This window comes from Scylla paramamosain, chromosome 40 (assembly GCF_035594125.1).
Source record: "Scylla paramamosain isolate STU-SP2022 chromosome 40, ASM3559412v1, whole genome shotgun sequence".
NCBI lineage: Eukaryota > Metazoa > Arthropoda > Malacostraca > Decapoda > Portunidae > Scylla > Scylla paramamosain.
The window spans coordinates 2,229,455-2,243,572 of record NC_087190.1 but is presented as its reverse complement, the minus strand read 5'-3'; positions in this window follow the sequence as shown (position 1 = coordinate 2,243,572).

The window sequence follows — 14,118 nt, the reverse complement described above, 5'->3', positions numbered from 1 at the left end:
ATCAAATATATGCTCCTAACTTTGCCTGAACTTATAAAATTCTGACCTCGCCTGATCTTTTATGTTGCTGACCTCGCTTAGCTTTTATAATATCCCCCTTACCTTCCCTGACCTTGATTCTCCTGACCTTGCCTGACCTTATATGCTCTATTCTTGCTTGACCTTCATATATGCCCCTAACTTTGCCTGACCTTATGCTTCTTACCCTCTCCCTGACACCCAAATATACCAAAGCACATTATAGTAGCAGTGGTGGTGGTGGTGGTGGTGGTGGTGGTGGTGGCGGTGGTGGTAGTGGTGGTGGTGGTTTTTAGTAATGTTACGCCATTAAAAATTTGCATCACCCATGAAAGGCAAATGTTGTGAATGCTAAGCAGTGTTTCCACCACAACGGTCTGCGCGCCGCTTGCCAAAACATGTACGAAACGTGTACAGGAATTATAAATTATGCTTTTTTTTTTATTTCGCCCGTTTTTAATTTTTTTTTCTCTCTTTTCATCCAAGTTTCGAAATCCAGGAACTACACAAAAATAAGTAAAAATTGTATGTATGAAAAAATTTGTTTACCACTTGACTTTAATGTAGAATAACCGAAAAATGACTCTTTCTCTCTCTCTCTCTCTCTCTCTCTCTCTCTCTCTCTCTCTCTCTCTCTCTCTCTCTCTCTCTCTCTCTCTGATACAAAATTTTGCGTTTTTAATCCCTTTTATCCATTTCAAAATGCAAATATTAATATCCACAAACCTACAAAACAAAAACAAAAAAATAACGAAATGGTAAAGTAAAAGAAAAACACGTAAAAAGAAGAAAAAAAAAATCTTGATCGTGTTTAGCGCTTAACTGTAATATACCACTACTACATCTGAAAAATACTCTCTCTCTCTCTCTCTCTCTCTCTCTCTCTCTCTCTCTCTCTCTCTCTCTCTCTGACTGACGGTAGATATTAAGTGAGTTTTGCTTTTCTTTTCGCCACTCGTTGGTACAAAATTAATAAAACCTTTACCAAAACTAAAAAGTGGAAAGCATTACTCGCATGATTAGAATTACTTAAACATTCGTGTTGGTGGTGGTGGTGGTGGTGGTGGTGGTGGTGGTGGTGGTGGTAAGACAAGGAAAATCTCACGTCATTTTTGAAAACCCTCACATTTCAGACTCTTAAAATAATATAATACACATGTACGCTCGTTTGCAAGCCAAGGGAACGTAATGGCCGTGTTTTATGCAAGCCAGGTGTGGGAATTTTACAGGTGCATCAGCATTACACCTGTCCAATTAATGCGTCCCTCACACACACACACACACACACACACACACACACACACACACACACACACACACACACACACACACACACACGAAGACAAGGCACTATATTCCTAAACGTTTCACTGTCCTGTCTCTAATTTTTTCCCACACACACACACACACACACACACACACACACACACACACACACACACACACACACACACAAGACAATGTATTCCCAAACGTTTCTGTTTTTAATTTTTTTCCTTTCAACAGCCTCTGGTAGAAAATATTAGGATTCTCGTGGGGGCTTTCATGATTCCAGGGGAGGCGCAACAAGTTACCGTCGCCAGTGGGAAATAAATAAAAAAAAAAAAAAAAAAAACAATACGAATGAGAACCCAACTCATCATCTCCGCGGCCTTTCAAGACAGGAGGTGATGAGAGAACAAAGCGTTTGGGAGGACGCGGCAAGACAAGTCAAGGATGTCACAAGAATTACACGGAACTCGGTACGTATGAGTAGGAAAAGAGTAAAATAGATAGGAATGATGGAAAATAGTGACTTGAGGTTTAAAAGTTGATAAGCGTGATGGAAGATTAATTGATAAAGAAATGGACGCAGAAATTTGTATAGTTTGGTACATATGAATAGTGAAAGAGAAAAATGGATATAAAATGATGAAAAATAGTAACGAGGTTTAAATGTTGATAATTAAGCGTGATGGAAGATTAATTAATGAAGAAATGAACGCGGGAAATTGTATAGCTTGGTAAATATGAATAGTAAAAGAGAAAAATGGATATAAATTATGAAAAATAGTCATTTGAGGTTTAACACTGATAAATAATAAGTGATGAAAGATTAATAACTGAGGAAATGAAGATGCGAACCCCACACACTAAATATGAGTAGACTGGTAAACATATCGAGGTAAAACACAGTAAGACAATTAGATGTGAATTAAATTACTGCCATTAGTCCACAACATTGATAATTAAGCGTGAATGCGATTAATTAATGAAGGAATGGAATACGCAAATTTGAATAGCTTGGTAAATATGAATAGGTAAAACACAATAAAATGGCAGGATATGAACAATTACACATTCACTAGGGTTTAATAATGGTATAATTAAGCGTGAATAAAGATGAACTATGGCACACAAATTACGTGGACGAAATTGAAATAGAATGGTAAATGTGAAAAGTAAAACACCAAAAAAAAAAAAAAAGGATAGATAGGAGGAAAAGAAGGAAGAAAAGTAGTTACCGAAGTTTAACACCGATAATTAAGAGTGAGTGAAGATTAATCAATGCGGAAATGGAGAGGAAAGGAGGGCGAAAAGAAAGAAAGAAAAAAAAAGTGAGAGAGAAACGCTGGAACAGAATATACAGAGAAAGCGCATCATTCAACCATAAAAAATACATAACATGACAGTCCCCCCCACACACACACACACGCACACACACACACAAAAAAAAAAAGATATAAAAAATGTTTTCTTACCTTTCTGTGTCTTCAGCCCAAAAAAAAATAAATAAATAAATAAATAAATAAAAATAGAAATAAGAAATACACAAGACACCAACTCAAGAAAAGAGATAAAAGTCAGTTTCCTTACCTTTCTTTAGTGTCTTCGCCTTTCACCCCACCAAAAAAAAAAAGAAAAAGAAAAAGAAAAAAGAAAAGATACCATAATGAAAAAAACACGTAAGCAAATGGTAATAAGTAAAAAAATCATATCCAACCAAACAAAAATCAATAAATAAAAACATGCCAAGCCAAAAATAACAAATAAACAAACAAACAAACAAACAAAAACAAAAACAGACATATCCAACCAAAAGAAAGACACACAAATTCTCCCTCCGCAAAAAAAAAAATAAATAAAACTAAATAAACAAATAAACAAAACAAATAAACAAACATACTTAACCAAATAAATAAAAAAAAACAACAAAAAAGGCAAATTTCAAAAGTCACACCTTAAACACAAAAAACGAAGGAAGGTGAACAAAGAATCAACACTCTTACCACACAACAAACAGCCAGCGCCTTTCCTTCCTCTTCTTCCTCTTCCTTCTCTTCCTCCTCCTCCTCTTCCTCCTCCTCTTCCACATCACCACTAAGCACCTCGAAGTATCTGAAGGAGAGAAGAGTCCCAAGCTTGAAGTTCCTCTGCGGTAAAGAGAGAGAGAGAGAGAGAGAGAGAGAGAGAGAGAGAGAGAGAGAGAGAGAGAGAGAGAGAGAGAGAGAGAGTAAAGAGAGAGAGAGTAAAGAGAGAGAAAGGAGTCTGCGTTAGGGAGAGAGAAGGGAGAGCGGAGGGAAAGAGGAGGAGGTGAAGAGTGGGGCCCGGAAGTGAGCGAGCGAGAGAGAGAGAGAGAGAGAGAGAGAGAGAGAGAGAGAGAGAGAGAGAGAGAGAGAGAGAGAGAGAGAGAGAGAGAGAGAGAGAGAGAGAGAGAGAGTAGAAGAGGCAGGGGAGCTGAGAGAAGGAGTAAACAAAACTTCAATATGTGTGAAACAATGCAAGCGATGGAGAGCAAAGAAGAGACGAAAGCGAGAGAAAGAAAAAAGAAAAAAGAGTGAGAGAGTGAAAGAGAGAACACACAAAGAGAATACAGAGGAGTTTCCTAAACCCCTGAGAGAGAGAGAGAGAGAGAGAGAGAGAGAGAGAGAGAGAGAGAGAGAGAGAGAGAGAGAGAGAGAGAGAGAGAGAGAGAGAGAGAGAGAGAGAGAGAGAGAGAGAGAGAGAGAGAGAGGACAAAAGTAAAAGAAAAACTGCAGTGAGAAAAAAATGCAGTAAAAGATGGAGGAAGAGGAGACAGAACAAGAGGAAGAAGAGGAGGTAGAACAAGAGAAGGAGGAAGAGGAGGAGAGGGGAAAACACCAGGACAACACCTGAACAAAAACGAACGAAAGGATACAAGGAAAAATATAAATAAATAAACCAGATAAAAGACAGACAAAGAGCAGATACGCAAAATATAATTATAAAACCACAAGAAAAAAGAAAAAAAGTACGAAAAAAAAAAGAAAAAAAGTAACTGAAGACAAAAAAAAGTCACTCAAAAAGGAAAGTAACTGGAAAAAAAGTAGAAAAAATAGCTGAAAAAATGAAAAAAAAGATTGAATAGAAGCAGATATGATGGAAAAAAATACACAATACCTTAAAAAAAAGCAAAAAAAAAAAAAAAAAGCAGTCACCAAATCACACACCACAAAAAAAATGAGAATGTAAAAAAAAAGAAAATAAACACTGAAAAAAAATAAGAGATGAATAAATGCGAACACGAGAGAGAGAGAGAGAGAGAGAGAGAGAGAGAGAGAGAGAGAGAGAGAGAGAGAGAGAGAGAGAGAGAGAGAGAGAGAGAGAAACAAACAAGACCGAAACAAAAATACAACGAGTGAAGGAGACAACACTGACAACTAAAATATGAACAGTAATTAACAAATGAACAAATAGACTCACGAATCACACACACTCAACTGAATAAACTCCCTTAAAATCCTAAATTAAAATACTAAAATACTAAATCGCGTAGTTACATAGTTAGTGAAAATGTTAATATATATTTTTCCCATTGCTACTATTAAGAGAAAATGGACATGGGGGATTAGGGAAAGAGGGGAGACTTAATTATAATGGAATTTGTAAGGAGTTGACACAATTTTCCCCTTTCTTGGTACTCGATGTTTACTGTTAAGGATTTGTAAGAAAGGGGTATTGAAACTTTACTTCTTTTTTTATTCTTTTTTTCTCCCTTTCGTTGCTTTTAATTACTCAAAGGGTTGATATGAAAACTGTGGTAACTTTTTTTTTATTCCTTTTTCTCCTTTTTTGTTATTTAATTTACGGTAACTTAATAACTTGTTTTTCTCCGTTTTCTTTTTACTTAAATTACTGGAACAGTTTTTCCCATTTTCTCTTTTCCTTTCATTTGATTTATGTTAGCTTCAATCGTTATTTTCCCCTTTTCACTCTGTATCATTTAAATTAATCCTATAATGACGAAAAAGGAAAAATAAATGATAGATAATAATGATAAAAAATAAGATGTAAACCGCAATTTAATATTTTTTACCTTTTAATTATTTAAGTCTTTTTTTTCATTTTATTTATTTAAATCTATCATTCGAAAGGGTTATAATAAAGAAAAATTATAGAAAAAAAAAACAACAATAATAATGACAGTAGTAGTAGTAGTAGTAGTAGTAGTTAAATGATGACGACAACAACAACAACAACAACAACAACAACAACAACAACAACAACAAAAATGTCTTCACATCTCTTTTTTTCCTGTCACTTGAATCAATCACTAAATCAATCACTAAATCAATAACAGTAAAAATAACCATGAAAAAATAACAACGAAAAGAATAAATAACAAAATAACAAGACGAGAGAGCACACAAAAGACACGAGAGAGAGAGAGAGAGAGAGATGAGAGAGAGAGAGAGAGAGAGAGAGAGAGAGAGGAGAGAGAGAGAGAGAGAGAGAGAGAGAGAGAGAGAGAAATCGCACACCTGTCCTCACCTGCGTTGTCTTGATCACACCTCCACGGGAACCTACATCTGTCTCACCTGCATCTTTTCTTTTACTAACACTTCCCTGACGCGTCAAAAGTGAAAATAATTGAGAAGCAGAATTAGTAAACACACATGAAACTTTCACCTGATTCTTCTCTTCTTGAAACTTCCGCTGCAGTGTTACCAGACTCGGAAGCAACTCTACTCTTTTTTTTTTTTTTATGTTTTCAGGTTTAATGCTGTTTGTTTTCGTATTGGTAACATTTTCAACTAAGTACAAATGCAGGGAGTTTTTTTTTTTTTTCAGTTCACTTTATTTTCTTCTGATTGGCAACAGTGTAAGGAATTCAATGCGGGAAATGAAAGACACTCAAAGTCTCGTTTTCTGATATTAACATTCATCTATTCATTCATTTATTACTTCTTTTTTTTTTTTTTTTTTTTTTTTAGTATTGGTAGCATTCCAAAAATTAACGAAAAAAAAAAAAATTCAAATATGGGTGAAAATACGAAAAAATATTTTGCCTCAGCTTAATTTTTATCTTTTCTTATCAATATAATGAACAGATAATTGCCAAAAGAATGAATCTGGTTTTTAATAGTCAAGACATCTGATGTATACGTATATCTGGCAACACTGCAACCAATCAAATGCGCAAAACAAACTTTAATACTTTGATTGACGTTTACCTTTATTTCTTATTGGTAATGTTTCAAATTGTGATAGATGACCTTTTCTCTTTCTTTTCTTATTTCATCCTTATAACAGGTTCGCGCAAAAACAAAAGGCTATCAGGTTATGAAGTCTGTCATTTTGTATAAGTTTGAGCTTGAAATGAGGTGAAGATGTCAGAATTTATTTTTTCTTTACCTTTAGATAGACATAGATATACAGACAGATAGATAGATAGATAGATAGATAGATAGATAGATAGACAGACAAAACTTAAAAATTCGTTGTAGAATAAAGAAAAATTGAAATTCTTCTTTTTCGGCTGAAGCTCAACAATACAATAGATGAGGAAAAAGGAAGACTATCTCAAACTATCACAGAAAAAAAATCACACCGTCACGCAAAACCAGAAATAGACATGTTGATTAATGCACACGTTATTGCAATGCTTGGAAATGGTTGAACAATACTTACCCATTTCACTGACAGTTCTGAAAACTAGGGAGGGAGAGAGAGAGAGAGAGAGAGAGAGAGAGAGAGAGAGAGAGAGAGAGAGAGAGAGAGAGAGAGAGAGAGAGAGAGAGAAATAATAAAATGAGGAATATTATTATAGTTTTCTGGTGTTCCATTACTGACATACGAAAGGGACTTGACTGAACTTTTTTTTATATGTATTTTTTTTTTCCTTGGCCAATGCTTCTCCTGTATAAAAAAAAGCAAATCGAAACAAAAATATAACCAAACGCGTAGCTTTAATCTTTCCCCTTCCTTTCTTCTATTACACTCGCAACTTTGTCGGAAATGAGAAACACTGAACCCAGAGAAACTTAAAAAAAAAAAAAAAAAAAAAAAAAATAAAAAAAATTGCCTTTATATTTCATCTCCATTTCTTCACGTTTTATTGGGAACAGCAAAAAAACACTAAATGCGAGAAGTAAGATCATTGTTTTAATCGTAAAGTGTAAAGTGTCATGACATTTAGAGCTCCTTGCCTTCCCTTTGGTATTTGTCAGGTTTTTATATCTCAAGGGCAGCAGGTGACAAAAATAAGATGATACTGAATTCACACACTTATCGTAACCCTTTTGTTGTTATTTATCTTGGGCAGCACGTGGCGAAGAGAGAAAATATTACATTGACACTCTTATCGTTACTTTTTTGTTGTAATTTGTCTTGGGTGATGTGGTTGAACTTAAAAAAAGAGAAAAATAATAAAACTGACACTCTTATCGTTATTATTTCATTGTAATTCCTCTTGGACAGCATTTAACGTGGTTTTACTTGTTAAAAAAAAAAAGAGAGAAGAAAAAACTGATACTCTTTATTCTTCTTTTGACTCAAAGAAAAGAAAGAGAAAAAATAAATAAATAAACTGACAATCTCATCTTTTTTCTTCTTTTAACTTTTCATGGACAGCAGATGAAGAGGTTTAAATTCTCAAGAAAGAAAGAAGGAGAAAAAAACTGACACTCATCTTTCTTCTTGTAACTTGTCAAAAAAAAAAAGAGATAAAATATTAAACTGGATACTCTTATTGTTATTTTTTTTCTAGTTATGTGGAATATTTTCTGCACTTAGTAGTAGTAAGAAATCGACTCCCATTCCTTGCTTTTCTTGTTCTTATTTTATTACCAGATTATGAAAATGATAAGCAAATTGGTGGCTGTCGTTTTCTTATTTTTTTTTATTTATTTATTTATTTATTTATTTTTTGTTTAAATCCCAATGTGAGAATGAAAAAAAACATTATCTTCTATCTTTTCTGCTTTTCCTTTGTCTTCTGATCTATACTATTCAGTCTTTTTCTTAAATACAATGTTTGAATGTCACCGCTGCTTTTGCTTTCATGATCCAGGCTGCAAATGTTAAGTGGTAAGAGACTGGCCAATTATAACACTCCTTGCCGCTTTTTATTATGAATTAACTTTGTCGTTCTTAGTTTTGCTGATTTCTTTCTTCTTCTTTTGTGTTTATAATTAACTTTTATCATTATTTACTAGATCTTTTTTTTTTTTTACATAATTACCAGCAAATCAAAACGAGATGTAAACTGTAGACGAACACAAAGAAATAAAAAAAAAAAACACAAAGGAAAACAAAGGAATAGCAAACAGCAACACCCTTTGAGGTCCCGGTTAGACAGACTGTTAGGGGGAACTTTTCAACACAACTATCACTGACGAGGGCAGGTTAGTACAAGAGAATGGGGGAGGGTTTGGCGAAGTCTTGTTTGTTTAGCAGTGAGAGAGGCTGACGATGATGAGAAAGAGGAAGAGGAGGAGGAGGAGGAGGAGGAGGAGGAGGAGGACGAGGAGGAGGAGGAGAAGTAAAATCTCAATTCTAAGAAGTATTCAATAGTGCAAAAGAAACAGGGAGAGAAAAGAGAGGAGGAGTCTCTCTCTCTCTCTCTCTCTCTCTCTCTCTCTCTCTCTCTCTCTCTCTCTCTCTCTCTCTCTCATCTTCTTTCTTTCCGTATCCTTCTCCTTTGAGTTAAAACAGAAAAAAGTTATTGGGAAGTGATGAGTGTGTGTGTGTGTGTGTGTGTGTGTGTGTGTGTGTGTGTGTGTGTGTGTGTTTTGTCTCAAAGTCCTTCACACCTTTGATCGGATTTTATTGAATACAAAATGGGCTCTCTCTCTCTCTCTCTCTCTCTCTCTCTCTCTCTCTCTCTCTCTCTCTCTCTCTCTCTCTCTCTCTCTCATCTTTCCGCTTACTCGCACTCCTGATCTCTTCTCTTGTTTTCCTCTTCCTCCTCCTCCTCCTCCTCCTCCTCTTCCCCTTATTTTTCCTCTAATATTATATCTCTTGTCTTGTCTACCTCATCTTAGATTTCCTCCTCCTCCTCCTCCTCCTTCCCGCGAGATGAAGATGCTTGTATAACCTTTCCTCCTCCTCCTCCTCTTCCTCCTCCTCCTCCGGGAACATGACCTGTTGACACAAAATGCTTCAGGCAAACTTTAAATAAATAAATGATTGGGTGCAGCGTCACATTTTCTTTCTCGTGTCTTGTGGGTAACTCTTCTATATTTGAACTGCAATGGCTACGATAAAACAACAAAATAATGGTTCTGGATCAAAATTGGTATACAAGATCAAACTAAATAGAAATTAAACTGTAAAAATTAAACTAAAATAGAAAGAACTAAAGGGAAAAAAGGAACGCACAGATTAAAGATGAAAAAAAAATTGTTCTAGATGAAATAAAAATGGTTTCTAATAAAAGTCGTTCTTGATGTGTAAAATAAAAATTGTTCTTGACGTAAATGATTCTTGACGAACAAAATAATCCTTAAAAAAAAAAAATAGTTATGGACACAAGAAAAGTTTATAATAAAAAAGACGGTTATTGACAAAAAAACAAATAAATGAATAAATGATAAAAAGCTCCAGATAAAAATGGCTCTTGATGAAAAAGAAACTGTCTGCCCCTGATAAAAGAAAAAAAAAAACTATGGCACTTGATAAATAAATATAAAAAAAAGGCTTATACAAAAAAATGACCCCAAATAAACATGGTTCTTAATTAAAAAAAAAAAAAAAAAAAAATAATTACCTATCCACAACAATAAACCTGGATAAATTACAACCATTTTTTCAACAGAACATAAAAATAAATAAATAAAAAAAAAACTGCGTAAATTAAGTGAGAGTTCTTTTATTCATTTTCTACAAACACTGAGCACTGTAAATAAAACAGCTCGCATAGATACACGAAAAAAGAAAAAGAACAGAAGAGTAATTGTGTCTCTTTCATGCTGCAGAAATATTGAAGGCACGGCAGAAAGAAAGAGAGCGTTTAAAAGGGGAGAAAAGGAGATTACTTCGTCTTTTTTTCGTCTGCACACTGCTACTGAAGAGACTTTAGTACCAAAATAAGCATGTGAAAAGTTGACTGAGTGTGGGGAAATTTAAGAGTGAAAGGGTTGATAGCAGAGAGAGAGAGAGAGAGAGAGAGAGAGAGAGAGAGAGAGAGAGAGAGAGAGAGAGAGAGAGAGAGAGAGAGAGAGAGAGAGAGAGAGAGAGAGAGGGCAGCCACCAGTAAACCTGACAGCTTCTTGTAGTACAGAAAAAAACATGTCAACAGAAAACGTAACAAGGGTCAGTATTCCAAGGCCAAACTATTATAGACTCAATACCACCTCTACCACGCCGCCGCTGCCACCATCACCACCACCACCACCTCTACGTGTCCCTCCCCGCGTCCAGTGTTCAGTGAAATATTCCCGCAGACAAGACGCCACGTGGAAACAGCGGAGGAACGAGGCACTAAAAAAGGGAAGTGAAGAAACGAGATGAATAGAAAAGCACGGAATTGAGAGAACAGAAAAAAAAGAAAAAAAAAACTGAGAATGGTGGTTGTTTTGAAATTTGTGACTTTTTATTTTTTTTCTACGTTGAAGACTTTTCTTTTTGTTTCGTTTTGAAGTTATTTTTTCTGTTGTTTAAAAGTAAAAAAAGATTCGAAGCGATTTTTTTTTCTCAATAATTCATTTTTAAAAGAGAAAATCCTGTAATTCGTATTTGATTTCAAGACACCGTCGATTTTTTTTTTCCTTTAAAATAAAAAAAAGAGGCTGAAAATGTTTACGAAAATATAATAACTGAGTATTATTATTTTTTTTTTATTTATATAAGAAGCAACTTTTTCAAACAACTCATTGACTTCAAGAATCTAACCCCAATCTCAGTACCATTTTTTTTTCTTCTTCAAAATGAAAAAAAAATGCGAAAAGAGAAAGAACAATAATCCTGAGCATTTTCTTTTTATTTATATGAGAAAGAACGAGAAAGAAAATCTCACCACTTTTTTTTTTTTTTTATCTTTAAGAGGGAAAAAAAGAGGTTGAAAGATTTGCGAGAAGAGCACGAACGATAAACCAGAGTAATTTTTCATTTGCATGAGAGAGAGAAAAAAAAAGAAATAAACGTGCCTACATTTCTTAGCTCTCTTATTTGTATGAAAAGATTTGAGAGAAGCAAAAAAAAAAAAAAAAAAAAACAAGTTACGTAAATTTGTCGTTGTATCTGAGAAGGAAAAGCAACGAAACATTGAGAAAAAAATAAACTTTTCCGGTTTTCATAATTCGTATCCGGGAAGGAAAAAAGAACAAATCATCAGGGAAAATCAAGGAAAACTGGATGATGTCTTAATGATCGAGTTACAGCGAGAGGGGGAGAAGCGTAGGAAATCATGGAGACGATGAAAAAGAAGACGATGAAGAAGAAGAAGAAGAAGAAGAAGAAGAAGAAGAAGAAGAAGAAGAAGAAGAAGAAGAAGAAGTACGAATCATTACAGAAAGTGAGTGAAAAGTGTTATTTTTCGATATTCCTAGAAGAAACAAACAAACAAACAAACAAACAAACAAACAAACAAAAAGAAAGAAAGGAAAACATTACTTACTAAAAGAAATTAAGAAAGAACCAACTTTTTTTCGTTTTCAAAGTAGTAGTCTGAAGACAAAGTAAGAGACACACAGACAGACAGACAAACAAGCTCATTGACAGCAAGACATGCACTGACAGAATAAGATAAAGCAAGAGAGACAGGGAGAGAGAAAATAAGTAAGAACGTAGGAATTTGAAGACAGACAGACAGACAGACGTACACCAAAGTAGACAAAGAGAGAGAAACAAGAGAGAAAGTAGTAATTTTTAAGACAGACAGACAGACGTACAAGAAGAAAAACAAGGATAGGGAAAATAAGAAAGTAGTAATTTGAGGACAGACAGACAGACAGACAGACAGACAGACAGACAGACAGACTTACTGACAGCACAGGACACACAATGAGAGAAAAAAATAAGGCGGACAGATGAAAGAATAAGAAAAGGAAAGAAAAATAAGCAAGTTAGAAAGTAGTAATTTGAAGAAAGATACAGACACACATTGACAAAGAGTAAAATATATAATAGAGAGAAAAAAAAAATAAAGAAAAAAGAAAAGCAACAATAATTTGAAGATTGAAAACAATTTAAAGATGCAGAGAAAGAAAAATAAAACAAATATAGGTACAAAAGCATAAAACACAAGACAACAAACCAAAACAGACAAAAGAGAATAAGAAAACGAAAGAAAAGACGAAACGAGAGAGAAAGAGAGAGAAAAAAAAAGAAAAACTAAAAGCACAGGTTCTTAGCGGCAAAACCTCATCTTCCCGGCCCATCATTTCTCTCTTGGAAGGAAAAATGGGTTTCCTTCCCGGGCACTATTTGTTATTTTATGTGCGCGGCGATGATGACACAGAAAACGAGGTGAGGTAATGAGTGGAGCAGTAACGGGGCGCTTCTCACTCCTGCGTCTATTTGCTTCGCTCGTTTGCCTCCTCCTTTACCTGCTGATGGATGAACGTGTGTGTCTGTTTGTATCTGTGTGTGTTTGTGTTGTTTTCATTTACTTATGATTGTGTCTATCTGTAGAGCCTTCTGCTAGTGTCTTACTCAACACCACCACCACCACCACCACCGATAGCTAATTTTCATGTCCTTAAACCTTCACACTATACATATTTCACACCATTCCTTCGGCTTAGTGATACTGAAGACGCCCAGTAACTACGCACACTTATAAAACGTGGAATGGATGGATTAAAAATGAGAGATCGTGAAAACGGCCTGGCAACTCAACCTTAACCGGCCACTCGTCGTCACTAGGCTAGACACTCAACTCGCTCACTAAATCTCCCATAACTCACCATACACACATCTCCATACACTCATTACCAACTCAACGTACCTGCTAAAACATACGATTCAAGATTCTGTTACAGTTTCGGCAGTTCCGTTTCGTTTTGAGCAGATAGGAGAGAAAATATTGATGCACAGGTTCACAAGCACTCACGCGTCACAAGCACGGCGGGACTGGCAGATGCGGGGCAGCCTGGTGTGTTGCTTCTGTTCCTTGTCTCGAAGCTGTCCCGTGATGCTGCGAATGGCGTGGCTGCGTTGAGGTTAATGTAATGGTGCTGTGTGTGCTCGAATTGTAGTTTTGAAAGGTTATATTGATAGGGAAAGGTGTTATTGAGTATTTATTGTTTTTATAAGGCTATTTATTGATTTTTTTTTCTATTTGTAGCTAGTTATTTATTTTATTATTGTAGTTGGTTATTTATTTTGGTTATTCAGTTTTTTTTTCTACTTTCTAGCTTTTTTTTTTGTAAGATTGCTGGGGAGCTTCGAATAGATTAATAATTTGCATCGCCTACCAAAGAATTAGTGATACATTGAAATTAGAGGAAAATGGGAGGCAAGTTCACATTTTTAGTGGTGCTGGTATGAAGTCTGCTCTTGCACACACACACACACACACACACACACACACACACGTAATACACTCATACACAAGGAGAAATAGAAAGAGAAGACGGAAAAGAAAAGAAAAAGAAAAGAAAAACCTGAATTATCCACTTCTTTCAAAGGTTCACGAAGCACCGGTCAGAAGTGAGTCATTCTTTCCTTCTTTTATTCCCTCTCTCTCTCTCTCTCTCTCTCTATTTTCAGTTTTTCCTCCCCCGATCACAGCAAACTCCTGCGGCGGTTCGCGGGGCAGCCAGCACCTGATCCGGGTAATGTTGTGTTTCTGATGCCGGTCATGTGGAGACCCGCTCACCGCCACCTGCTTCTTCCACCTTCCCACCTCCACCTTACTCCACCTGCTGCCCCTCA